Here is a 12,929-nt window from a genome sequence, read left to right as displayed (position 1 = left end):
CTGCAGTCCTCTTGAATCCTTCTAAAGATTTCATTTCTCATGTTTTCCCACCCTCCATTTTCTCCTATAATGTCACGCTCTGCTTAATGCATGATTACTTAACTTCCATCACATCCTCCCTCAATATTCATGCCTTAGGTCTTAACAGGCTGTGTGTTACAACTTGATGCAAGGATGTGATCTTGAAACCCTGAGGTAGTACCTGGTGAGTGTTATCATGGAATCATAGAAGTTAGAAGGGACCTCAAGGATCATCTGCTCCAACCTTTTTAGGCAAGGCATGACCTAGCTGGGTGATGGCAAGATGTCCCAACGCCCTGTCAAGCAAATCCTAAAAGTATCCCACTGCTGGGGAGTCCACCACTTCCCTGGGAGTATTATTCCAATGGTTGATTGTTCTCAAACATTACCCACATAAACAAAAAGAAAGTAACAATATTACCAGTCTTTGAATCTAGTAATGATATTTAACTTTTTAATAGGTGTTTCCTGCTTCAACTCTAAATACTACTTCTACATTTAGTATCATCTATTACTAAATAAGGGCAAGATTCAAATCATTCAACTTCCACTTCAGCTTGAATCTAAATGAAATCTTTGTGCCCAAATATTAGGAATCAAGACAGCCTGATCAAGGCTGTCACAATCCTACATGCAATCCAAGGAGTTCTGACTTGCTCGTAGTTTTGGGATAAAAAAAACATAATGTTTTGAGCCTCCCAAGAATATGATTTTCCTTTCTCAAATGGAGAGCCCTACTGCCTCTAGTGGGACTGAGCTCCAGGACAGCAGAAAGCACTACTGCCTACCCTCCTACCAGCCTAAGGTTCAACTCTACCCTTATGTTGGAGAAAACTGTTCCTTAGATCCTCAACACCGATACCTGCTCATTTTCCAAAGTATAGTAATCCAACCAGGAATAGCTTGAATCTTAGTTTTTCATTTAAGACAAACAGGTAAAGTGCCTATGTTTTGTTGGAGTCTCCAGACAGATGAATCTGAATTTTACCACACCTGAATTCAGATGTACAAATCAAACTGCTTTCAGAAATATGTGTACTTGTAAACACTGTTAAAGGAATTGGAGCATAGAAATTTTGATTGTTCAGTATCAGCTCAGAGTATGCTTGATTATATGCCTGTAGCTTTGCAGCTTGTCCATGCTCTCCCTAGAAGCCCATTTCATTTTCAAGCATGGCATGTTGCATTGAATAGGAAAGCCACATTTATCTAGGATAATTCTAGAGTTCTTGTGACAATACAATAAACATAGATGGATCCATATCAGTGACAGAACATAACCTAGCTTTATTCAGCTGATTCTTTAAAGTAGTGCTCTCAGTTTCATCTAGCGATAATAAAGGTACTATTAAAGTAACAGTATTGGCCAAAGGAGCACACAAAAGGCAAGGTGTGAGTCTATCCTTCAGTTTTCCCCAGAGCCAAAAGCAGTCTTTACAAAAGCATCTTAAGTTTTCATCTAAGATGACAAATACATTCCATCTCCATCACTCAGCAACCCATCCTCCTTCCTAGCTGTCGCACTAGCAGGGGAGTCAGAACAATGTGCATATTTTTGATGTTCGGCACACAAAAGCTGGTTTAAAGTTATTTGCCTGGCATGCTTTCGGTCCCTTTTGTGGGAAGTGCAACATACAGATCTATGTACACTTTGACTTAATTTTATTCTCTCTCTTGTATTAGGAAAGTACTTGATTTGCTCTCTATATCCTTGTCTGTACTTCAGCTTTCTCAGAAGTACTTACAAAAGAGTGAGACCAAACAATATGAAAATGATGGTTTTCCATCTGAGGCCAGAGCTCTAGAAACACCAGAACACATACTTATCAGCTACTTTGAATGCCTGATTGAGGCACAACCCTGAGGACATGAGTTTTAGCTTCTGCTACAGAAGTCAATGATATACAAGAATACAAGCATGGCATTGCTATAAAGTCATAAAGCATGGATGTGTAAATTATTTTCAAAACCTTCAGATACAGACACAAATACAACATACCTGCTTTGTACATGTTTAACTGCATGGTATTAAACTTCTGTAGTCTTACTATAAATACTTATTCTGCATTTGAACAGTAATGATAAGGTCCACTTATTGGATCTAACACTGCTATGCAGTAGGATACTTCCCATAAAATAAGCATTTTTCTATGTACAGGCTTACCAAAGTGTTCTGTAACCTCTCTTATCAAATGCATCTTAATTAGTCAAAGTGATTACTCATGCTTTGCTAGTGCTCCTGAATTTGAACTCCAAATTGCAAATAGGATCTCTCTCTCTGCATACCTCCTCCTCTCCTTCTCCCATCTGCAGCAAGAAAAGTGCTGCCTGGGTAAAATTAAAGCAGCTGAGAGAAAGTTTGTCTACACAAGTTCATAAATGCAGATTTAGAAGCAGTGTGGAGGTCCTCATACATTGTCATGGAAATAAAAACAGAAAGCAAGGAAAGGAAGAGCTACCCTAATATAAATTTTCTTTTTCCCTACACATAGAGATAAAAGATGACAGCCAGTACACATGCAAAAATATAGGGAAAAGGAAAGGATGTGAGGAAACTCAGGGTCTCCAAACCACGGGAAGCAGTGGCCAACTGCAAGTCACTGACACAAAACACTGCCTTGAGCAACAGCAAGCACTGCTTGGCAAGCACAGGCACGGGCTGAACCCTAAAGCAAGCTTTAAGGTAAGTGAAAAATTCCTGGTGCTTAGAGACTGAGAAAGGAGAAAAACTCCACAAAACATGAAAGGAAGAATTAGATTCCCTGTACAGACTTAAAGCCAGAGATATTTTGGGGTTCTCTTTACCTCATTTCCTGAAGATGTGTGGGAACCTAACTAAGAATCACCACCTTTTAAAACAATGATTATTAAAAGCTTCCAATTTCACTGATTATTTTCCCCTGAGCTTTTAAAGCATCAGCTGCACAACAAGATGGCATCTAAATCATGCCTGAAACATTGTTCTTGGACTGGACTGGAAAAACATCATGCTGTATTACACTGCTGCAAACCTGACATAATTTATATAGCCTGCATACCTATGTTAGATTTAAGGGAATGTGCCTGTGCATTTTGTATCTATATTTATTTATATTCTTTTTAATGTGGCTAATAAAACTATACAGATGTATACTGATTATTCAATTTCCCTACGATTACTCAGATTAGGACACTCAGTGGTCACAGCTGTCATTAATACAACAGAACAAGAACAAACTAGAAAAGCATTTAAAAATTTCCATGAGATTCTTTGTGACCATGTACAGACCAGAGTTAACAATGATTTAGACTAATTTGACAATAGTTACTTTGCAAGAACGGTAGTAGATGAATTCAAAACAGTATTAGCAGAAGAGAGTAATTGTGTTTCCTTTGCAAGCACCCTAATACAGGGAAAATGATAAAAGACATCATGTGTTTAACGGATGCTCCCTTTACACATTGTGTTTCTGAAAGTGTGTCCCCTCACACAGCTGCAAAGGCCCAAGGCTCACGAGATAAACACCAAAAAAACCACAACAAACTATTGTACGCAATGAAAATAAGAAATAAAGATCACTCTTGCAGCAAACAGAACAGAAAAGTAAGAGTTACTTTTCTGAGTGTCAGCTGTGCAACTGGCAAATGTTGAACCAAGAGGACACAACCTCATGCTGACTAGTAACAAGTATGAAAACAACTGAGAAAATGTAGTGTTAGTGTTAAATGAAATTATGTGATAACCCAGTTTAAGTCAGATGCTCACTGTAGCAAGTACATTTTTAAGACACCTGTCTGAATTTGAACATTAATGAACATGTATATTCACTCTCTCAAGAAAAAGAAGCACCCTTTCACTCCTTACTGTCTTCTACTGTTATCTCTATACAGGGCTTCAAAACAGGGAAATTTATTTCATACAAAGTCAATTAAGAGCTTAGTTAGAGAAAAAAAGCTTGCCAAAGGAGGCAAGTCCTGCAACACTCCCAAAACATAGTGAGAGAGTCCCACTGAACTCTTCAGTGATTCATTCCACAGTCCAGGGAGGTGCATGAACACCACTGTCCTCCTGCTTCTGGCAAGTTCCATGTCAGGCTTTATAACCCCAAATTAAGGTGAGTGGCAAAATATTGAGGAGCAGTAAATTATTCAGCTGGACTGTAGGGCATTTAGGTCTTTTAAAACTCACGATGATAATCCTGAAATTAATCAAGATTTAAAGATACTCAAAGACCCTGCAGCACTCACGCAGCTCAAATAAACTATAATTTCCTGACATTTCAGTCTAGTTTCCAAAGGAATTCGAAGAACTAATGCCTGTGATAGCATAGAATGCCATGATCTGGCTTATCTCTGGGAAGTCAAGTTGTTACCAGTCTCTAGGCCAGGCAAAGATGAAAAATACATTCCTGAACACTTCTGTAATTACGCAAGCATCCAAGAAAAAGTGGTAATGCTATATACAAACCAATTATTTTCAGGAAAACATGTATCGGTAAGATAAGTCCTTCAATCAGTTTGTGTTAGGAGTCATTACCCTTACATTTTCTGTAGTTAAGTACTACTGTCATGTTAGTGCTATAAATTTAGCTGATAAAGCAACTGCATCTGAGAACAATTTTCAGCTAAAAGTGAAAAAGTGTAATAGCAAGGTTCAGACCTACTCATGGTGTTTTACACTGCTGGTCATATCATTTCTATCTTTCTTAGGTGGAAAAAATCATTTGGGGCTATCCTTCAAAGCACTGACTCCAAACAGCAAGCTATGAGGGCAACAGCTCTTTCAGCACAGTGTGCAAGTGTAACAAATACTTTGGGGAGGGTGGAAACTAATAAAGGGTGCCAATGGGATCTAAATAATCTGAGATGCCATTGGTTCTTACACAGATGGGAACACAAAGAGAAATGGGTTAAATTCAGATCACATTTCAGCAGAAATGAGATTTCCAGATATGTTTCTCAACTATGATGATCAGGACACAGCTGCTTCTTATGGGAAAGTGAACAGGAACATCTCCCCCAGCTGAGGATAGAGGAAACTCTTTTACCCTTAATGGCAGACTTTTACTGAGACTTACAGACACTTAACATTTCTATGCTCTTACAGGTTAGATGGGAGGAATGCCACACCAAGACCTCCTGCACTATGGTCATCGTGAGCGAAGCACAATAAATTAAAAGAGATTTCCTTCCACCAGCAGAGCTGCTCTGCTGGGGAGGAGCCCACATGTGAGCACATGTGAGCACAGGACTGATGGGTTTTTTTCTGCTCTAAGCAGAGGGCAGGAGTAGGTCTTCATCTCTCAGTACTTGTTCTCTCCTAATTTGTTCATACAATTCCCAAGCTCTATGTGTCATTATTCTAATTGGAAATGGCAAATTAATGGGCTGAACATTCTTTGATGGACAGAGTGCTGAATAGGAAGTCAAAGTAAATTATTCAAAGGTTTATCTTCCAGTCTCTAAGACAATGCTGAAGAAACTGGAAAAAATGTAATAATGAGATTCTTACAGGAGTTTTTGATGTTTCTACTTAGGTATCAAATTTATTCAAAATTGGGAACATAAGGCTTTCTCTCTCATCATGTAGCTCTGGATAATGTCACTGCTAGACTGGAAACATCTTCCTGTCAAATCCTCTAAAGGCAGGTGTCTAGCAGAAGATCTCTGCTGCTATTATTCCTGAAATCGTAGCAAAACTGGCAAACTTGATTTGCTACCATATACATCAATCCCCACATCAGCCAACATGTGTGTGTGCATATGTGTGTGAAAGGGTGTACAAAAATCCACTGGAAAATAAATCCAGATCTTTCTGCAACCTGAGCTAAGATTTTTCATGTCACCTTCTGGAAACATAGAAAGTAGGTCAGCCCATATTCCAAAATAGCACATCAGCACTGAGAGAGAAAGTAATATATCTGTATCTTTGGACTTTTTAGCTCAGTTCTCTATAGAGGTGGAATGGAGAGTGGAAGCTTTTCCCTTACTGTACTATGTGGAGAAACACATAAAGGGAAAAATTGCTTATACCTTTAAAAAGCCCCCAAATCAGCCACCTATATGGGAAAAATGTTATCTGTTTTAATCAAAGCAAATACCACAGAGTGAAACCATTTCAGCTTTATCTAAATATAAGCAAAGAAAAAGCCAGGAAGTTTAAAATGTGTTTAAAATGTTGTACTGGGTATGTATCACATCCTGTTCCTTGTACATCTTGTTCCTTGTATCAAAATTCTATTTGGTAAAATATTTACTTTGGAAATAGCGGCATACTTTCTGTGATGTGGTTGCTCATCTTGTGATGTTTTTTTTAAAGGATTTGCTGTTCCAGTAAGAATTGCTGCCTATTTTGTGATATCTTACGTGCTATGCACTCCTACAGAAAAAAATATTTTCTTTAATACCAATGCAGGTCTCCTGCATTTCATTCCCTGCTCCCTCCCCCCCCACCACCTTTTTTTGAGGAAGTAAAAATGTACAAGCAAAACCCAAATTATTTAAACACACATCAATAGAAAGATTCTGAAGAACCCTTCTGGTATTAATATTGAAAAACTCCTTTCACAAACTATTACAGTACCTTAACATGAAAAGAAAACCAAAATCCACTCTTAGGCAATATTTAATGATGCTTATCGGCCCTGAAAAAGTTATTACCTTCTTCAAGTCAATATCAATACTCTTGGTTACAGCATGATGAATGATGCTGATCTGCTTCCCAGAACAGATTTCAAGCTAGAACATTGATATTTCTGATTACAAAAAAAAATAAAATACAATTATATTGCCTCCCCCAAATCCCAAGTGTCAGTCTTCATTTGGATCGCTGCAGTAGATTAAAAAGAATGTTTGAAAGGTACTGAGCATTGTACATGAAAGGTACAGGACCTTTTAATTTCAGTGATTACTATGCAAGCAGCAGGAATTCCTAAAAATAACAAAACAAATCTATTTTTAGTTCTTCCTACTGGTCTATTCATGCTCCAGTTCAGTTCTGGGACACCTAGCTATCATTTATTCCCCTGTATCAGTCCAACCTGTTTAAGTGCCTCATCCACTGTCTTGTGAAGCACTATAATCCATGTACATATGCACACAGTTTAGGCAATTGTAGAGTTAGACTCTTCCACACAGACAAGCTTAATTCTCTCCAAAAAGGGAGACTGAAATGGAGAGCAATTTCCTGAACACATAGCTGTTGGGATCTGCACTCTTCCTTCACAGTCGGTAACTTAACGCTTGTTATCACAACTTCAGTAAAATTTAGGACCTTCATAAGGCTACACAGGCTTCACATTTAACTAAGTGAAGAAATGATGGAGTTTCTTACTTTGAAAAATGAAGTCAAAGCACTAAAATAAAATAAAATGGTTGATTTTCCATGTCCTGTGAGATTTCCTCCTTTCAGAATTCTTAAATTTTAACCCAGTAAATGAAGTGCATAATTAAACACATTTAATTGCATTCCTAGATTGCAACTAGATAGCTTGTCACATGCCTTGGTGGGTCTAAATAGAGAGTTTTCATTCTTAATTTCCCAAAACCCAAGGCACAGAATTGACTTAGCTCAACCTAGAGCTGGACAAATATACTACTAAAGTATCATCACATCAAATAAATCAAACAGCATAAATTTATAGTGCAGCAGTAGAATAAATAAGAAGAAATAAGGCAGTTATGTTTATGAGCAGAAACAGATAGCATTGTCTTGCAATGTCAGCAATTTCATCTTCCAAAACCTAAGAGGGTCTGTGGAAAGATAATAGGTCCCACAGTCATCAGACTTTAGTACAGCTCATTTTTTTGACATACCACCAGTGTAATTAAAACCCAACCCTTTCCTAGTTAGATGGAACTAAATCAAACCGTAAAAGGCAAGATATTTCACAAGAGCACATCATGTCAGTCTCATATCTTTCTTAGAAAATAAAGGTCCATGAATATATTTGCATATTCATATATATCCTGATCCAAGTTCAAGGACATTTACAAGACACCTGCTAATATGCCAAATTCATATTCATTGGAGTGGGAAGCCTGCTGCCATGAGATACCATTTCCATTCAGAAGCCATTAGCTTAAATGTTGAGAGGTTGGATTTCCTTAAACTGTTTTATGAAGGAGAAACATTAGTATAATCAGTTGTTAGAAGGCACAGTAGAACAGGTGAACTAGTCCAAAGTAGTCAAATCTAGTATTTTCTGAGTTTGCTTAACTAGGACATTGAAGGTCCTAGAATTAGTCACAAGGTAGTCTAGGAAACAGCTCTCATTTCCCAGCTTAGAGCTTCTAATTACATACAGTTGTACTTTTCCAGACCAGCAACATCATGCACTCCCTCCTGGCTCATGTGGCACAATGATACGTGTTCAATCTTGTGTCTGGAGCATCAGCGACCATGCTTTAGACTCCTGTGGCTGCATTATTTTATACGGGTTAGATGTCTCCCTTACACCCTCCAGTGACTGACACAGGAATTTCAGCATGTTCTAATGATACACCAAGTTGAAATGTCACATGCTGCTGCAGAGGTGTGTCCTAGAGCCCTACCACAAGTCAAACTGAACTTAAAGACTCAGCCCTGAAGCCCTTTTCATGTCAGCATGCATGTACACAGCTCTGATGCACAGAAATATAGGCAATCACCATCTCCATATAGTTCTAGAATACATATCACACATTTACAGATCTCTGTGAGCTACAGCATAAATACATCCTTCTACTTGTTTTGATCTGTACTGTCTTGGAAAAAAAAACGCACAACCCAAACATCAAAATAAAATAGGCACTGAATAATAGTAGTATAATAATTGTTCCCAGGTACTGAAAACCATCATTCAGAAATCTAGAGAAGCTGAATAAGAAAAATCTGTATTGAAGCAAACAACAAAAAACCTAAAAATCACTACTCAAATTGAAAAGTCAGCCCTATCAAGGAGCTGCATATACTGCTCTTTAAAAGCAAAAGAAATACTTAATTCTTCAATGGAGAAGTGGAAGCACTATGGAAGCCAGTACTCTAGGAGAAATACTGCTAACAATATAATCTGGTGTGATTTACAGCCAGTTATAGGGCAAAATTAATTGACTGCAAGAAATCTTATTTTTATATGACATAAGGACAAACTACAGTTTAACAATAACAGGTTAAAAATCCATCCAACCTTTTTAGTAGGGAAAAAAGGTTTGGTTTTGTTCAAGAGAGGGACACTACTGAATTTCTACTTATGTTGCTCTCTGTTTTTCGCCCAGTTCCTTGAGATATAGATGCACAGTAGCAATTGCAACTATTTCAGATACTTATTTAGTAAACATGTGAAACGCTTATTCATCTTTTTTCAAACACGTTTCAGCATTTACAAAACCAAATATAGCCAACTGCTTCTGTAAGGAATTTCCATCCCTGGAAGGCTTTAGCTAAACACTTGCACTGTATTAGACTAGTTTAAACCCACAACTTTCTTCAGCTCCTGGTATTGGTTTTCCAGCTTTAACTAACAAAGAGTCCATAAATACTTGTAGTAAAGTATGTGCATAATCTCATGTCACATGTGGCGGTCTTAATATAGCTTTGTAAGTCATATTTAAACTGAAGCAACAAGAAGCCAAAACTTGTCACTGCCAAATTTTTAAATTCATAGACACAATCCTCTTCAGTAAGAGCTACCTAAACATGAGCTTCCAAATCCCAGTATGCCTGTTTTGTTTCTCACCTATGCAAAAGACTCTTTATGAAGAAAAGGGTAACAGTTGCCACATTTATTCAATAGCCACATTTATTCAATAAAGAAATGCATTCATACGTAAAATACACTATTATTCTAACAGAAAAATCTCAAGTAACTCAGTAATAACTGGGTAATTAATGCAAAATCTTACCTTTCCCTAAAGTGACAGTTTCCAGCAGTGATCTCTCTTAATGCTTTAATTCTGCAATACAATCTTCATAAATATTTTTCTAGTTCAGGCAGAGATGGGTTAACTGCAAGCAGTCTGGATGCTATCTTGCTTACTTCCTGGAGATCACTGTTTTGCATAGTGAGCCATCACAGCTACCTAGGGAAAATAACAGTCATCTTAACCTTTAGTCACCTGGACAACATTATATATTGCTGCTCTCAGATTAAACAAAAGATTAAGCAAAAACTCCAAGTCTTAAAACATGACCTTAAAAATTGCATTTATCTACCAAAAAATTCATAAGAGAAGCTGTTAAAAGAATTGCTGCATACTTTCTTATCACGAATTTGCGCTCTTTGATAGAGACATAAAACGAGGGAAAATTTGATATGCAAATGCTGTAAATTTTTTAAATGACAACTTGCCTTTACATTGACAATATGTACTAGGACTTTTTTTTATTTTTGGTAGATTTCTGGTTAGAAACTACAAGCCACAGTAGAAATTGAATTATGCTGCAATTCCTTAAGCAGCAGTAAACAGTGATGCCTCTGGAAAACAAAAATGCTGAGAGTAGGAATCTATTTTTATTATTCAGATATAACTGCAAGGTCCCTATTAGAACAGGAAACATTATTTTTGAATTCAGTCTAATAACAGCTGCAGGCTCAAACCCAGAAGTTACTCAGCCATAACCATTCTTTGAGACAGGCTATGTGCACTTGGTCTTGTGCTATATGTAGGTGGCACAAGGCTAGCACTGCAACATTTGCTCACCTAGATCGGCTGAAATCTTCTGAGCCCCCCAAAATCCCAACAAAGACAGCTTCCAGACTGCAGGACCAAAAGCCTGGTTCTTACTGTGTATCAGGTTTATGTCTGGGATTCCCTGGTCATGGTACCAAAGGAGCATGAAGTTGTCTCTCATGCCATTCCTCTGAGCAACATGCTCATATGATGCCATGTTAGTGTGTCCTAGGTTTTAATGCTGTTTCAAAAGATAGTGATGGAAAAGAAGCCCAGGGTTTCAAGTAGACCTCAACATACAAAAGGTTTTGAAGCTGATATTGCCACTAGCACCATGTCTGCCTTCAAATCACGTGTGTGTTCAAAACCACTGGCAGCAGAAGTGGGTACTGCACTTTGGACGGAGAGCAGCACTACATGATGGATAACGCCCAGAGGCCCATAATGCTGGATTATAAAATCCAACTTGAATTTTGTTACCATGAGACAGTTTAAATGTTCTCTGTGAGCTCAGGAAATGATGATGCTACATAGACCTATGACATCGGTTAGACACCTTGTTTGCTAACTTGAGTACAAGATGTAATTGCTCAGGGCATTGTCCAACCAAAGCACTGAATACCTCCAAGGACAGAGTCACAAATCTCTGGACAAAATGGACAGCCACAGTGCTGTTAGAACAGTCTAGTGAACAGCATGCATGAATCTGAATACTCCAGACACACAGCAGCAAACAGGACACTCCAAGTCCAACATTACTTGACCTGTTCAACCCCATGAAATGTTTGACAGGGCACTTAATTAAAAGATCAACTGAGTTGATACTAGCAAATGATACTCAGTTTTCTGCTATCTCACAAGGTGGTGTTTTTCAACCTTGATTTCTCTCCCCACCCGTCTCTTAACAACAGGGACCACGTTCACCACTTCACTGTGTATTATTAAAGGCTCATACTTTTTTGTTTCTCTCTCTTCAGTGCCCTTTTCCCTCTGGATAGCCCTTTGCAGCTGTTTTACATAAAAACACAACGGCAGTTCTATCCACACTTTAAGAAGTGCTACTGTAAGTCTGGACAATTCTCTTCTTGCTTGTTTAAGCAAGAGTTCAAGTTTCCTGAACATTAATGGAACTATCAAACTGTGGCATCTGAGGCAAAATTCACTGAGATAGACAGGGCAGTCACAGCCCAGATGTGATCCTTTACACTTTCTGTAACCAGGGGTGGGTTTTTTTATGCCAGACTCCAGATTTTAAAGTTAAGGTCCCTTCTTGTTTTAGATGCTTTTGGGGTTTGGAAAATGAGAAGTGGCACACACTAGATCTGAAGGGTTCATGAAACTACTCCAGTTCCTGATCTCATGCTGAGAAGTCCATTCTTGTCTGCAAGATGATGTCAGAGATGTACAAGATTTCTGGACAAAAAAATGGGTTATCAAGTTTTAGACACATCAAAGAAAATCCCAATAACATAGAACACTTCATGTTATCATCATCAATACAATCAAGTGGATTTAGTCTGTCATACATTACATGTGTGCAGTAAGGAGATCTTTAAAAGCAATTGTCTAGTTCTGCATATTCATGTGATAAATTGCACTCTCCAATCTCTGGTAGCCTGAAGTCACTACCCTTTGCTTTCAGGGAGGAGGAGGGTCAGGAGGAGAGGGAGTGCTTTCCATAACAGACTCTCTGGCAACACTGTAAATACCGACTTTCATGGACTTACTTTAAAGAACAGGAGCAAGCTGAATCAAGCAGTCTCCAGCCAAACATTACAACCATGTGTAGACACACCACCCTTTCAGTTGTGTATATAAAGGGCAGTCTCCTCTACAAACAGAGCATAAACCAGCCCCTGAACAAGGATAAAAGTAAGGAACCTGAATTAAAGTACAGTACGGATATCATTAAATCGTGGAATGTTGCACAGCGATATATTATATGCTATCTAACTTTTTAGCAATCCTCCTTGAGACACTTCTTGGTAAGTATGTTATTTCTACACAGGTATTTACACCAAACCATGACTCTCAAACATCAGTGCTTTGTTACATCAGTCTTACAATACGTGCAATGCAACATGTGTAAGTCACAGAGATCAGTGGTACTTCCACCAGGCCCAACTTTTTCTTCTGAAAAATCAGGATTTTCATTTGTATCTCTCTTTAGAAGTAATTAAAAAATTAACAAATGGCCTAAGTAGTACACATTGTTGTTTTACATGTTATCGCTGAACGGGCATGTCTGAAATAATCTTCATAACACAAAATAATATTTA

The 12,929-nt window shown here is 38.0% G+C and overlaps 1 protein-coding gene across 3 annotated transcripts in view; it reads right to left on the bottom strand.

Moving 5' to 3' along the window:
- Positions 1-12,929, bottom strand: part of FRY (FRY microtubule binding protein) — a 228,441-nt gene that overhangs the window by 188,967 nt on the left and 26,545 nt on the right. For all 3 annotated transcript variants that reach the window (XM_061374523.1, XM_061374522.1, XM_061374524.1), the window contains exon 2: positions 9,883-10,059. The gene's annotated coding sequence lies outside the window, so the exon portion shown is untranslated. The remainder of the gene's footprint in view (positions 1-9,882; positions 10,060-12,929) is intronic.

The sequence above is a fragment of the Neopsephotus bourkii genome, unplaced genomic scaffold (assembly GCF_033783945.1).
Source record: "Neopsephotus bourkii isolate Nb327-2 ecotype Australia unplaced genomic scaffold, CSIRO-AGI_Nbou_v1 NB_1638, whole genome shotgun sequence".
Classification (NCBI taxonomy): Eukaryota; Metazoa; Chordata; class Aves; order Psittaciformes; family Psittacidae; genus Neopsephotus; species Neopsephotus bourkii.
Note: the sequence above shows the minus strand (reverse complement) of the source record. Positions and strands in the feature narration are given on the sequence as shown.